The sequence below is a fragment of the Salvia splendens genome, chromosome 10 (assembly GCF_004379255.2).
Source record: "Salvia splendens isolate huo1 chromosome 10, SspV2, whole genome shotgun sequence".
Classification (NCBI taxonomy): domain Eukaryota; kingdom Viridiplantae; phylum Streptophyta; class Magnoliopsida; order Lamiales; family Lamiaceae; genus Salvia; species Salvia splendens.
In genome coordinates, this window is record NC_056041.1 from 23,592,015 (window position 1) to 23,606,404 (window position 14,390).

Genomic DNA, 14,390 nt, shown 5'->3' on the forward strand with positions numbered 1-14,390 from the left:
CACCACGGCTCTTAACATATCCTCGAGGGTTTGGATCGTTCTTTCGGATTGCCCGTCCGTCTGCGGGTGAAAAGCGGTGCTGAAGTTCAGTCGAGTGCCTAGCTCACGTTGTAGGCTAATCCAAAATCTTGATGTAAACTTCGGGTCACGGTCAGACGTGATCGTCACGGGGACTCCATGCAGTCGCACTATTTCTTTTATATACACTTGAGCTAGCTTGTCACGACGGCTTTGATACCAAACTGTCACGACCGCCCCCTAGGGTTAATAAAAGCAGGCGATCGCGACTTAAAGGGGTTTAAATGAACGGGCTTAGAAGGCTAGGGTTTCGATAAAAGTCTGACCAAAATTTAAGTCTAATAATTAAACGACCAAGGATATTTATATTAAAATAATTGAAAAGACCAAAGGTTTGACATTAATAAAAAGGGTAACGAGTTCTCAACATTTAATCAAAAAGATTCATAGTTAAGTAAAAATGTACGTAAAGAAAATATCACAGCGGAAGCATCCAAGAGAAGAGGGAAGTCATGTGTGAAGACACAACGACACTCGAAGTTTCAAAACAACCATATTATTATTTCTGCTCAACACCACCAACCGCTCGTCGCTGCTCAACCTGCACATAGAGAAAACATATGCAGGGCTGAGTACTATAAAAATAATACTCAGTGGCTCATGCCCGAAAACATTTTAAATAAAAGTATATATTATCATGCCATACGTAAGTAACCATCGGGGTTTTACTTTGGAAAGGCCCGAGGCACCAAAAATGTTTTCCATTGTTCAAAATAGCGACTGCGCAGTCATTTTTCCCCATCGTCGTCCATATCTGCCAATACATGACAAGGAATGCGGCCGCAAACTAGGTCACTAGACCGGCCAGCCCGTACGCTAGCACGCAGTCTACCATAGGTGTACACTAATCCAAGTAGGGTTTGCGGCCCTACGAGGACCCGAATTCGATTTATATAACAGTGGCAACAGCCACATCAGATAGGCACGTTAAAAACAAATCACGGCATGATAATCGCTTAAAACCACCCTTATAGCTCCACAGTCATACGTAAAAGAGTTTTTAATAAAAGAGAACCCACACATAGTGTAGGGTAGAAAAGTAGCCCACCTCGATCGTTTCGGTTTCAACTACTGTCTTTCCTTTGTTATCACGCTTTGCGCACGAGTTATCACCTTTAGATAATATATAACTTATCAGTCACAACCATTGACTTAATATTATGCATGTCCCTATCGTTTTCCCGTTTCCCATCTTTGAACATCACATCACGTCATCACATATATCAATCATGTAATTCACTTATAGTAACATAGTGTTTTTGTAAAGATAGGAATCTGGCAGCACTGCGCAACCATTTTATAAAATTCACTAAAAATTCACCCGACTTCCGTTGGGGCTAAAATTTTACCACAAGGCAGAAGACTCATCAAATAACTTCCAGTTTAATTTTCATGTCAAAATACCCCTTTTAAGTCGGTCAATTAAAAGACGTAACCTACTGGTCGAGAAAACAGTTTCTGCCAGAAGAGCGCAGTCAACTTTAAAAATTCACCAAAAATCCATCTTGTATCCAAATGAGTTGAAATTCATACAGAACACAGAAGACATCATGAAGTTTACTCAGGAAAAAGAATCGGTTAAATCGGAGTTCATTTGGTCAGTCAAAAACGAGTCGGAACTTACTGTTCGGAATCACAGTTCCTCATGCTTTTAGAAATTCGAAATAGGGTTTACCCCCACCTATTCAAAATCACCCTTTTCATGGTTTTAACATACAAACATGCTCAAAAGAGTCCTTATACTCATGCTTTCATAACATCATATATCATTCGTCATAGATTCATTAAATCATCAAACAATTCATTCAAAACGCAATCATATACACAATCACAAATTCCCACCGATTAAAACCCTTAGATTTGAAATCCTACACCCACTAGATGCATGAGGGAACAAAAGAAGAGTTGGGATGGAGAGGAATGAAGAATAGAGGCTTGAATGTACCTTTCTTGAACAAAACAATCGGTAGAAACGTTTAAAACTCTTGGTTCTTCAACAAACTCTTGGCGAATCGAAAGGATCTTGAGTAGAGTGGAAGAACAAGTGTGGGAGAGTGAAGAAGAGGGGAGGGGGCGTGTGAGAGGGAGTGTAGGCGTGTGTTTAGTGAGGTTAGGGTTAGGTTCTTATTTATAGAGCTTGAAAATATCCCACAATTAATTAGAGAATATTTGGGAGAATAATTGTAATAAAGATTGAGATTTGATGGAGGGGAAATGGCGTGAATAAGGGGCAAGAATTAAGGAGGATTTTCGAAAATCATGGCTATTTAATTAGCCCATGATTTTATTTGGTATTTTCACGGAGCAGAATAAAATAATACGGAGCAAGAAAATTAATAAAAATCCTCCCAAACAATATGGAAATAGGTGTGTGAAGTATTCCTTCCACAAGGAATAATTTCCAAATCTTTAATAAAATAAGATAGGGAAAGATTTGCTAGAATATTCCAATTAAAACATGGAAAGAAATAATTGAGGCATCAAAATAATTAATGAATAATTTCTTCTCCCACAAGTAAGGAGATTTCGAAATCTCCTTTAGGAAAATTAGTGGGGGCCGATTTTCTCAAGAAGGAAATAAATAATAATTGGCTTTGGATTTAATTGGATAATTATCCCAAGTAAATAATTAAATCCAAGAAAATAGAATTCCTCTCCTTAAAATAATAGTGGTCGAAATTTCCACAATGAAAGGGGCAAGGTAATTATTTATGATTCTATTTAAATCTCATTCCCCAAAGATAATGTAATTCACCGCAAAAATATATATTCCATCCCATATCAATTAATTATAACCACGTCATAAAATCAACGATTTTGACTCGGTCAAAACAAATTAGGTCACCAAAGTATACACATAATAAATTCGTCATTTAATTGCGGCAATCAAAGCAATAAATACAACGTCTTAGGGTTCGAAAATTAGGGTTCGAAAAGCCGGGCGTTACAATGTTGGGCTGCCCAACGTTTGTTTTCAGACTATTTTTCCAAGGAGCCACAGTGGGCCGACGATTTTTAGAATGAGTTGTGACCTTTTCTTGCACGACTGCAATTAAGCAGTTGGCTTATGTGGGAGCGTCCGACATGTTCAACAAGTATCTTCACGTTGCTGACACTACAGGACGTGAGTGTCTGAAATATTTTTGAAAGGGCGTCATCGAGACTTTACACGCCACATATCTGCGGTCGCCGACCCCTGCCGACTGCCAGTACCTGCTTGATTTGCACTGGAGGGTGCACGGCTTTCTTGGAATACTAGGCAGCATAGACTATATGCATTGGCAATGGAAGAACTGTCCGACCACTTAGAGAGGCCAATTCACGACCGGGTTCAAAGGCACACACCCAACGATCATTTGAATAGAAAAGGACAATTCGTCGGAAGTTCCAACGTTGAAAAAGCGGAGAGAATGAAAACGACGTCGTTTAAATAGAAAAGGACAATTTGTTTGAAAATACAGACTTTTTTGAGGTTTTTTAGATTTTCTCACAAACTTTGAGATACTCTAGAATTTCCCCCCAAGAGAAATTTCTAATTTTTCCCTTTTGTCTGAATCATTTAATGCCCAACAATTTTTAAATTTAGACATGAGTATTAATTTATATTTATTAAAATTTATTGAAAGTGAATTTTTTAAATAATAATTAATTAGTGTTTTAAAAACACATCATTTAAATAAAGAAAATTATATAATCAAAATAAAAATTTTGTACAAATTTTTACATAATCATTTTAAATCACGAAAATAAAGTATTAATATACAAAATAAAATTAATCATCATCCTAACTGAATGCAATTTAAAAGACAAAACTCACAAATATCTCAATTCACTACATATCCTGAAATTTGTTAATTTTTCAAGATAGACATAGTTCAATATAATTAAAAATATTATTGTCTAAAAAAACTACAAGTTATAAAATATTAAAACTATAGCAATTCAAAAAAATAATTTTACTTTGATTGAAATTGTTCATTAGAAAAAAAAACAGAAAATCTCATAGTTCATGAAATTAAATTAGAAAAAAATAATAACTAAGAAATTATTAGATATGTCAAAAGTTTGTGTATTTGAAAATTAGACGCGTCTAATTTTTAATAATCCAAAATTTGCTGCGAATCAAACTGTCTCACTAATTATGAAGTATTTGTTTTTCGCTAGGAGGTTTTATGTAGTACTATTGTTTTGGGAGTTAGGTAAAGAAGGAACACAGAGTAAGGATAGGGAATAAAGTAGATATAGTGTTGTTTGGTCTATAAAATCAATAACTTTCCCAAAAATCTGCTATTTTCCATGAACTATAAAAGTACTACGAAAAACCACTAACTTGGGCGGAGTGTGTTTTCCCAGCCTGACCCGATTTTACTATTTTCCGGCAAAAAACGTTATATGTGGACAGTCATAAAGTCTGCGAGTGTGCACCAAAAATTTAAAACCTTACGTCGTCATTTCCTTTTCTAGCTTTTTCATAAATCCAAGAATTTGACTAACAACTTACAACTTTCTAGGTTAGAATACTTTGAATTGGGAAAATGGAAATGGTCTGCGTATTCGTGGAAAACGTCCTACGCATTTAGGAAATGACTGATTTACCATTTTATATTTTAAATATTTTACTTTTAGTCCTAGAGCTTAACACATCACGCCACTCGAAGAGAAGTAGTGACAACTAGGATGAGAAATGCCACGTAATCTGACCTATCATGTGAAAAAATAACCAACGCCAAAGTTTGTAATTTTTTTTAAATATCATATTTCAGGGAAAGTTAACAACGACCAAAGTTCCTTTAGAAACACATTTTTAATGAGACAGTCCGAAAAAGAAAATGCTTCACATTTACAGAGACGGAGGAAGAATGTGTTCCACCAAAACTTTATTAGAATGAAATATTTTGGTAGTGATTTAAAAATAAAAACAAAAAAAAATATCTATATTATTCTAATACTAATGTAAAATTAATTGTGAATGTGGAATGGATAAACGATGGTAGCTATTAACCTTCTAAAGTTAGTTTTTAGACATAGCTAAGCATTACTTAAAAAAATGTAAGAAAACGTGCGTGTTACTTCCAAAATGGTATATTCGAGATTCACCATTGACAAAACTAACAAAAACAAAAACCAAAACCCTATCAGAGGAATATTCTCTATAAGCAAAATAACAAAATATCTTTATATATACCAATTTTTATGCTTTCTGGAAAATTTGAGTGGAAACCATGAGTCGATGATAAATTGGTTCTCTCCCTCATGGCCTTACTTTAATCATATGCTGAATATGGTGATGGAATTTATCATTTTCTAGTGTTAAATTGTTAACCACATAGAATTTGCCTCTTATAGCAGAGATAGCGCCCAGAACCAATTGGGGATTTTTCTTAAGAAATGAAAATGAGCTTAATAAACATACTCTGTCTTTCTGTCTCTCATTATTTGTTACTTTCATCTGCTAATACTTACTCCCGCCAACCCGCCATAACCGAGTCACTTCTTTTGGTACAAGATTCAAGAAATTGATATTTAAAGAGTTAAAGTGGAAAGAGTAAAGCATGAGAGACAGAAATAGAGAAGTGAAAAGAATAAAGTTGGTGAAAAATTAAAATAAGAAAGAAGATTCTTAGCTTAAAAATAGAAAGTGACTTGCTTATAGTGGGACGAGGAGAGTATTACATAAATATTTTACTATTTTTAATAATAGGCCACACATTCCATTCATTCTTTATTATAAAACTAAAATATAAAAATAAAATACGTATATTTCGCTAATTTTTTTCACTCACTTTATTAATGACTTTTGGTGTGATACTAATTCCAAATTTTAATTAAATTTAACTTATATATGACTTTTAGTACTCCTTCCGTCCCTGAAAATTTATCACTTATTTCTTTTTACGTCCGTCCCTAAAAATTTGTCACCTTTCACGTTTAGCATTTTTTGTAGCGGACCTCACATTTCACTAACTCATTCTCACTCACATTTTATTTTAAAACTAATATATAAAAGTAGGACCCACATGTCACTAACTTTTTCAACTCACTTTCTATTACATTTCTTAAAACACGTGACGGGTCAAATGGTGCCAAATTTTAAGGGACGAAGGGAGTATTAAATTAAAGAGGGAACATCTTTTTTGGTCCACGAACTTTATCAAAGTATCATTTTAGGTCCGTGAACTTTGAAAATATTATTTAAGGTCCACCAACTATGAGTTAATATCATTGGAAGTACTTTTTACTATTTCCAAGTTTTTTTGGACGAAAATACCCTCAATACCTTAAAGAGTGTATATTTTTAATACATTTATCATATACTCATATTTTTTATAAATATCTTTACAATATATTTTTGACAAATTTTCTAAATATAATTTGACCTTCAATATTATCATTTAATTTTGTGACATGCAAGAAAAGATCTTTATTTAATTTTTTATTATTAAAGAAAAGTTCTTTATTCAATTTTTAAAAAATTAATATAAAAAATTGAAGAAGCAATTTTACTTGCATGTCACAAAATTAAGTGATAATATTTAAGGTCAAATTATATTTAGAAAATTTGTCAAAAATATATTGTAAAGATATTTACAAAAAAATATGAGTATATAATAAATTTATTAAAAATATATACACTTTAAGGTATTGAGGGTATTTTCGTCCAAAAAAACTTGGAAATAGTAAAAAGTACTTCAAATGATATTAATCTATAGTTGGTGGACCTCAAATGATATTTTTAAAGTTCACGGATCTAAAATAATACTTTGGCAAAGTTCGTGGACCAAAAATGATGTTCCCTCTAAATTTAAAATATATAATGACCGACTAGTAAGATGGTGAAGAGATAATGTACGAATAAAGAATAAGAGTTAAAAGGATAAGGTTGTGATAGTTATTTCTTTAGTACGAGATGATCAGATGATGGTGATTTGTGGATACACTAATGAATGGAATTAACAATTAACTAATTAATTCTTACACTTACGAAAAGAAAAATCTAAAAGAGGAATATCGCATGCTTTGAATAAAAACCCAGGTGTTATTCGTTGTAGTTTCCTTGTTTATTTTGCAGATGATGGAATTTGTAGTACTATCTATGATTGTGGCCAATTTTGCACCTAATTGTAAGCGTTCTATATTCTTATATAGTGTGCCACTTGTTTATGTATGCTTTATGGCTTTGAGATTCTAATAGCATAAAGCATATCCTCTATCATCTACAATTTTTATATTCTTGAACATTTATTTTATGCATATACATTATTTTAACCATATACTTCCTCCACGGCCCATTAAATATCTCATAGGATTTTCTAATTTGGATAGTCTTCAACAAATGTCATATTTCATTTTTACTCACTTGATCTATTTTAGGAGTCTCGTTTGAATTTGATATGGATTTTTTTAAAAAAATTAGAGAAAAAAATTAGTGGAATATGAGTCATATTTATATATATATATATATTAGTTTTATAATAAAATGTTAGTAGAAAAAAGATAATAAAAAGTGGAGCCTATTACCATTTTCAACCGGGTATCCTAAAGTGATACCCAAAAATTGTAAATCGGAACTCCTAAAGTAGGACGGAGGGAGTACTATTTTTTTAGTAAGTAAATCGCATATTCCACAAACTCAATCTACTCACAATTATTACTCCATAAAACTAATGCTCAATCCGTCCATAACTAAATGTCACATATCTGACCGATATGGGTTTTAAGAAATTGTTTGACTTTATAAAGTAAAGTGAAAAAAAAATTGTGGAAATATGAGGTCTACATTTATATATTAGTTTTATAGTAATAAAATGTGAGTGAAATGAGTTAATAGAATAAGGTTCACTTACCAAATATAGTAAAAGTGAAATGAGACAACATTGACAGACGTACGAAAAATGAAAAATAAGACGGACAAAGAGAGTATATAAAAGTTCCATTAACTTATTCAAGTCACTTTCCTTCACAAAATCAAACAATTTATTAAAACTCACACAGTCAAATGTGCAAGACATATAGTATTATGATTGAAGGAAACATGTATTCAACTACATACTACTCGCTTTGTCGCAAAAGAATATGCACTATAAGTTCGATATAAATTTTAATATAAAATTTATAAAGTAAGAGAGAGGTAGAAAGAAAAAGTAATTAAAGTGTTGTTAGTGGAGAATGGGTCTCACCTCATTAGAAAGAAAAAAAAGTTTCTAAAATTAGAAAATATATATTCTTTTGGAATGAGTTAAAAAGAACGAGAGCATATTCTGGTGGGATGAATGAATTAATTCATCATTTTTCTTATTCAAGTGTACATAGATGTAATTATACGGAAAATTACTTTGATATTGAGGAACTTTTATTCGTACAATGAATTGAATTCAATTATGTTATCACTAAATATTTTCTGTATTTCTACGACATATGTTATGTTAATTTACAATTATCTATCCCCAAAATAATCGCAAATTCGCAATAAGTGATCTGATACGTCTTTACGTGGATTCTTCCTACAAACGCAATTTATAATTAGGTGTCAACTTTGTAAAAATGTTACGCTAAACATTTATTCTTATCCAACATAGTCACATACTCATTACTGATGTCAATGATGTGGACCATTGACTATGAATATCTTATAAAATTAAGACCAACGACAACAAAATATATAGAGAAAGAAACCTGATAAATAAAAAATTATTTTAATATATAATCTATAAGTCATTTCTGGTATTTACATTGTTAAAAGTGCATCACCACCTTTCAAATAGATGTCTGATAGTAGTATTTAACTGGTGTAGTTTTAATAAATTATTTGATTTTGTGACATAAAATGAATGAAAAAAATAGTAAAGCGTGTGTCTTATTTTTGTTTATTAATTTTATAGAAAATAATTGTATGTAAAATGAGTTAATGTAATATAAGGTTCACTTATTAGAAATAATAAAAAACTTTAAAAAATTATTAAAATTATTTCAGATAAAAAAATATAAGATATTTAATAGAGACTGAAAGAAATATATTTTAAAATATAATCTATAAATTTTTTGAATTTAAATTGTGAAGATTGACTATGAATTCCTTATTTTGCTAAATGAAATTATGGTCTTTGAATATCATGCTTCTAACATAATATATCCGTCAACAAAAAATTAGTTTGTTCTTTACCTTTTGGGCCATCCATTAAATTAGCCTTTTTAGTAAATATTTTCTTTCAAATAATGTAAATCTCAATTTTTCATTAACAATATTTTAACTAATTTTTCTTTCTATATCCCCATAATTAACCAAATTCGACATTAAACACATGCCGTCCACAACTAAACTTATTTATGGATGGAGGAAATATATTTATTTTGTATTTCACCATTTTTATAGTAATTTATGATGTTTCTCAATGAATTAATCATTACATAATAGTTCATAAATTTGTCATATATAAAAGATACATATGTATAGAAATAGAACTGACCATTTTTAACATGACGAGAACCTGCATAAAGTTAATGGATTTTGGTCAAGCCTTGATTGGTTTGGAATTGGATCCTTGTTGGGTCGAGCCAATAAGAACACGATGACATTGAATTCGGTTTGGGTTGGATCAGGGTTATGTTCGGGTTACCCGTTAAAAAATATAATTATTATTTTAATTATATTATTTATTAAAAAACTATTACACTTCAGTATATTATTTAGATTTAAATCGTGATAAAGTTTTAATCATGTCATAACATATTTTAATTGTGTAATATCATATTTTATCATGTAATGTGAGGTGTTGATCGTGTAAAATCATGTTTTGGTCGTTATTATTTCGGTCAAACTAATTTTAATAGTGACTTACTACCATTAAAAGTAGGGCTAGTTAACAATTTTCGACACGACACAATAATTTGGCACAAACACCTTGAAGTTAATGAGTTGGGACCTAATAAAAACTCCATGTTTTCGAATTGGGTTTGGAATGAGTTGGATCAATATTGAGTTGACCCGATAGCTACTTAATTCGCAAGATTTATTAATTCGAGACATAAAAAATACGGATTATATAGTAAAACATTCTTCCTTTAACTAAGATATTGACATTTGGAATCACCTAAAGAAAATAGAATACGTATGTGGCTGTCTAAAAACATATCTAGTGTGTCACACAGCATTGTAATTAACGTTACCCTCACCTAAGCTATTTATAGCCATAATAATTAATGTCGGTAATTATAGAATTTACCTAATTGAGTATAATTAAGAGCATCAGAGTCAAATAACACAATCAATCACCACCCACCATTATCATCAAACTGAAAATCTTCTAATTTGTTTGTTTCTTTTAGATGAAAAACCATTTAAGAAAGAGTTATACGAGAAAACAAGTGAAATAGATCTATATATGCAGATACTTTTAATTATATTAATTAATCTTCATGTATCAAACAAAAAGTTAATATTCCGTCTCTTGAAATAATAGGTTGATATTATTAATTTGATTATTTTGTATACTTATAATCTTCTAAACAAAGTAATTAGAGTTCTAATTAGTCGCATGAAACAGGCAATAACAATTTGAAGCAATCATAAATAATTAAATTCATAAGAAAATTTTGGTTATGAACCGAATCATCAATATAATGTTTAATTCTAACCCCATTTTAAATATATGGATAAAATCACATAAACCAATATATGGTATAGTTTGAGTGAGAAAATTGATTCATAATATAACGGATTTTTAGTAAACGATGTATCTCTAATAAACAAAGATTTTTAGTAAATGATGTATCTCTAATAAACAAAGAAAGATGAATGAATGAATAAGGAGTACTTAGTATATTTCAACCACTCTTTTTTTTATTCAAACGATTGACTTTATGAACCAGTTTTTCATTTGTATGAAATCAACTTTCATAAAGTAAAGATGATAGAAAGTTAAAAACATCGAAACATATATTGAGTATACGACTTAATTTCTTTTCCTCAAATTAAACACCACTAGAATATCGGTAAAGGATAATCACTATACAACATTATTTAATAGATCAAATTATGGAAACTCAAATAATTCCCAATATTTCTTTAATTGATACTATTACATTAATTTACACAAAACCAATATCTTCAAAAAGTACGAAACTCTTTTCATTTTAGTCTATCTTTGAAAAGCATGAACTTTCTAATTTTTGAAACTCTTTTTTCTATAATTAGATAGACTTATACTCCAGTATTAATACTTAAAAAAAAATTCTCTCTCTTTTTCGTACTTTACTAATTATGCATGACCAACTAGATATTCATACTTTTCGGGGGCGGAAAAAGTAGAACTCTCTCCATCTCACAATAATTGTCACTCTTTTCCATTTAGCTTCATTCCACAATAATTGACACACTTCATTTTTACCATAAATGGTAAATATGTTTCACATTCCACTAACTCTCTCCACTCACATTTTATTATAAAATCAATATAAAAAAGTGGATGTCACAGTCTATTAACTTTTTCAACCAACTTTTCTTTACTATTTCTTAAAATTCGTGCCCACAGTAAGACTGAAAATTATTGTGGGATGGAGAAAGTATTTTTTATAAATAATTCTATTGGTACTTAAAAGTAAATTTAAATCTAAAATTCATTACCATGATATGGATTAGACGTTGAACTAATAAAGAGAATGATGATTGGATGTCACCCTGAAAATCCGGTAAACCAGAAACAAAAATAGAAAGTAAAGAAAACAAAGATGATAAGATACCCGTCGGGGAATATTAATCACATCAAACCAGTGCGTTTTGCATCACACCTGACGGTCCAATACCTCTTCAAGAAATACTTCTTCACTAAATATAAAATATTTATTTTTCAACATAAAAATTTATATAATGGTATTTTATGAGTTATGTGAAAAGAGAAAAGTAGAAATGTGTTGTTTTTATTTTATAAAATGTTTCATTTTTATTGAGACAGCTTAAAAAAGCGTTTCATTGTTGGCGATATATAGAAAATCCTCGCTATCGAAGATTTCAATAAATGATTTCAAAAAATTCAAACTTCACCAATTAAATACAATCTCGAACGTAATTTGACATACAACTGAACTGATAAAAATGATTCTAGACATACTCCTACGTATCAAGAGTTATGATCCCCCGTCCTATTCAAGATCTTCACATTTTCTTATTAATTTATCTCACTCAAGATGTCAATTTTCTATAGTTCGAAATAAGGCCACCCGTAACGCGTTACGCGGGTGGCCCGAGTCACGTTACGGAGGGACGAGACAAGCACGGGACGCGTTGCAACGTCCCGGCCCGTCACCAACCCGTCCCCAGCACGTCACGCGTTCCGTCACTCCGAGACGCGGCACGGGACGGCTCGCCACGCGCTCCCGCGACGTGGCGCGCTCACAGGCCATGCGTGACGCCCACTCGGCGGCCTGCAAGTGGGATTCGTCACGCTGACGCAATAAATTATTTTAAAAAAAATCGAATTAAAATTAAAAAATTAAAAAATAAAAAAATTGGCAAACGGTAATGTTACCGTTTTTATAGCCGTTTCCAATTATTTTTTTACTCTATAAATACTCATAATTCATCCTCATTTCACACACAACTACACATCTATTCTTCCCAAATCATCTCCATTTCCTCTCCAATTTTCATCTTAAATCATCTCTCTTTTATTCTTCCCCCAAATTTAATCGATCTCATGGATCCGTATGAGCAAATGCGTCGAAGAATGGAAGAATCACTTGAAGAAGATTGACGCCGGGAGGCGAAGGAAGCCGCGCCGCCCCAAAGACGCTCCCGGACTTACATCCATCATAACCGGGAGGAAGCCGCCGCAAGGTTAGTTCGCGACTACTTCTGCGATAACCTGGTGTGGGGAGATACCTACTTCCGTCACCGTTTCCGCATGCGGCGACAGCTATTTCTCCACATCGCAAATACATTGGCGGCCCGGGAAGAGTTCTTCCAAGAAAGGTTCGACGCCGTCGGCCGTCCCAGCCACACGACGCTGCAGAAATGTACTACATCAATCCGCCAGCTTGCGACTGGACAAACGACGGATGTGTTCGACGAATACCTCCACATTGGAGACAGCATTGGGAGAATGTGCTTGCTCCAATTCTGCAAAGGCGTCCGGACAGCCTTCACCGACGAATTTCTCCGGAAATCAAGCACGACAGATTGTCAGTTCTTGCTCCGCCTTCACGAAGAAGTGCATGGATTCCCCTGGATGCTTGGCAGCGTCGACTGCAAGCACTGGCAATGGAAGAATTGCCCGGTGGCGTGGAGGGGGTCGTACACAAGCGGCCACAAAGACACCCACCCCACCGTTATACTCGAGGCCGTTGCCGACTACCGGCTATGGATCTGACATGCGTACTTCGGGGTCCCCGGCTCGAACAATGACATAAACATGCTCCACCAATCCGACCTCTTCGCCGAAGTTTTGGATGGTAAAGCGCCGGCCATCAACTTCACCGCTAACAACCGACACTATAAAATGGGGTACTATCTTGCCGACGGCATCTACCCGAAGTGGCCAACCTTCGTGAAGACGTGCGCTAGGCCTGTGAACGCAAAGCAGACGCTTTTTGCGCAGAAACAGGAGGCTGCTCGGAAGGATGTGGAGCGGGCGTTCAGGGTTCTCCAAGCGCGCTTCAATATTATCAAAGCCCCGGCTCGTACGTGGTTCATGGAGAGCATGGTCGACATCATGTATACGTGCGTAATCTTGCACAACATGATTGTCCAAGACGAAGGACCCGAGGCGGGAAATTGGTTCGACCCCAAAGCCCCCCGGAAGCTCAACCGCCAGTAGTCTGCCTAGAAGTGGAGTGCATCCGTCTATACAAGAACGGTTGTCTATTCGGGCAAGGACACATAACTCTTCCGCCCACTCCCAACTCAGAGATGATCTAATATAGCACATTTGGGCAAACTTTGGCGGATGAAATTAAATTATGTATTTTGTAATTTTTTTAGGATTTTTAATTAAGTTTTTTTTTAAATTTTTTACGAATTTTATGTTGTAATGTTATTTTATTTTTAATGAAGTGTGATTTTTATTAATTGAATTTGTTGGAAAAAAATATAAAAAATGAAATTGAATGAATAGTAATTTAAGAGACGGTTAAAAGACAGATAAGAGACGGAGGGTTGCAGGTTCTGTCCCTTAGTTAAGGATGGAGTAAAAAAGTACAGTGGGGCCCGCGAATAGTAATTTAAGGGACGGTATAGTGACAGCGTTGTGGATGACCTAAATTTCTCTCCCACCTCTCTTCAATAAATATATTTAATTACATTTTTTCTCTCTACTTAATTC

The 14,390-nt window shown here is 33.1% G+C and overlaps 1 long non-coding RNA gene across 1 annotated transcript; it reads right to left on the reverse strand.

The window, feature by feature from the left end:
- Positions 1-363: 363 nt before the first annotated feature.
- LOC121751070 lies at positions 364-2,542 on the reverse strand. Its single transcript, XR_006039994.1, has 3 exons — positions 2,024-2,542; positions 1,127-1,191; positions 364-619 (listed from the first exon to the last, which is right to left on the reverse strand). It is a non-coding gene; the product is annotated as an uncharacterized LOC121751070 (long non-coding RNA).
- Between the last annotated feature and the right edge of the window lie 11,848 nt (positions 2,543-14,390).